Consider the following 1,948-nt stretch of genomic DNA (forward strand, 5'->3'; position numbering starts at 1 on the left):
TTAATTTTTTCATATTTTATTTAAATCTAAAAAAAATTCTTTATTAATATTTATATTTTAAAGTTTATAAAAAGTGCAGAGAGAGAGGAGCAAAGTACGACAGTAGGAGAGAGCAGCAGCGTGTGGCTGTCGTAGAGAGATATAGTGTGCAGCTTTGGGAGAAAGAGAAGGATAAGGATTTGTATGGTTATTTTTTTACTCTGAATAGGATTAGGGTGTGAGTGAAATTAGGTTGATTTTTTAGGTACTATTACTTTTTTTTTCCTAGTTGATTGCATTTGGTTGCACCATTAGTTGGTTTCCTATACTTTTTATTATACATATAAGGTGCTTATACTTTTTCAAAACATAAACTCCTCATTTTGTGTTTGGTAAATAAAAAATACCATATACTTGTTGATATGACAGTTATACGTCGGTTATACGTTATAACTTGGCTATTAATATCATAAATCGGTTGTCAGTAACAGTCACTCAGACAAGGACCAAAATGCTTGGACACGCTATCACTCTCCGTTTAAAGCATCATTTACTCGGAGACATAACTGTTACTCTTCAATTCAGATATAAAGGAAAGGGGTAAGAAGATTGTTCAGATTATTACAATTTGCAAAGCCTATTAGTCACTTACTAACATGAGCGTTAGAGTGCCTTTTGCAAGTACTTACCCCCTTATTCTCTCATTGCCGACATATAACCCATCCCGACGAAAAGCTTACAGACACTCATCGGTAGACAAGCTACACAGCGATCAACTCCCACATGAACAATTGGTACCCATCGTGGGCCTCGAAATAAAAATCCTTCTCTCTATAGGTCCCAAAACTCCCATACCTACTCATGGATGACCTGCCTCCTCCCACACCATCCGAGCTTCTCCGGATGGTAACGGAGCTACAACAAGCTAATTAGCATATGGCAGAGGAAAACCAACGAATGACAAATCAAATAGCTGAGTTAACTAATGCTCGGATTGAAAATAATGATGATCACAATAAACAACCAAAGGGAGACCAACAACAAAACGATGACGATGACGGATTGGACAATGCTGTTAGGCCATTTACGGTCGACGTCATGAATTTCAAACTACCTAGGAACTTTTCATTACTAATAACTTTGAACCCGTATAATGGCATGGAAGATACGAAAAAGCACGTAAAGAAGTTTCGATCTATGATGACAGTGAACGATGCTTCTGATCCTATTTTGTGTCATTATTTTTCTACTTTTTTAGACGGTCCTGCACTTTATTGGTTTTTATCTTTACTTACAGGTTCAATTTCATGCTTTCAGGAGCTCCCTCAGCAATTCGCATATCAGTTCACTGCATCTTCCATATATCTAAATGATTCGACTATCTAAACACTATTAATAAAGGACAACATGAGAGTTTGAGAGTATATCACCCTCTTCACCAAAGTAGCGATGAACATCCTAAACTTTCAACCCGAGGTACATCTACATGATATAAAAAGTGGACTCCGCCCTGGAAAGTTCCAAGAAGCCATCAAAGTGGCCAAGCCTAAAATGTTGGCCGAGTTTTGAAAAAAGCCAAGGGTCAAATGGAAATTGAAGAGCTGCGCCAAGCTCGAAAATCTGAGAAGAATCACAACAATAAGGATGACGATAAAGCTCGGGACAATAAGAAACCTTTTCGGTTGGCACCACGTTTTACCCATTTCAACACCAAAAGGGAGAAAATCATCAAGGAAATATTAAATTCGAAGCTAATCAAACCTTCTCAAAAAGTTGGAACATACCAAGATACTAAGAATGTGGACAAGACAAAGTATTACGTTTTTCACCAGAAGCACGGGCACACTACTGATGAGTGTCTCATAGCCAAAGACTTGCTCAAAAGCTTAGCTCAGTAAGGACATCTGGACAAATACATCGGTAGCCACATCCAAAAGCACAACACACATCAATCTGACTTAACTTCTGC

This window comes from Arachis ipaensis, chromosome B01, assembly GCF_000816755.2.
Source record: "Arachis ipaensis cultivar K30076 chromosome B01, Araip1.1, whole genome shotgun sequence".
In the NCBI taxonomy this organism is placed as follows: Eukaryota; Viridiplantae; Streptophyta; class Magnoliopsida; order Fabales; family Fabaceae; genus Arachis; species Arachis ipaensis.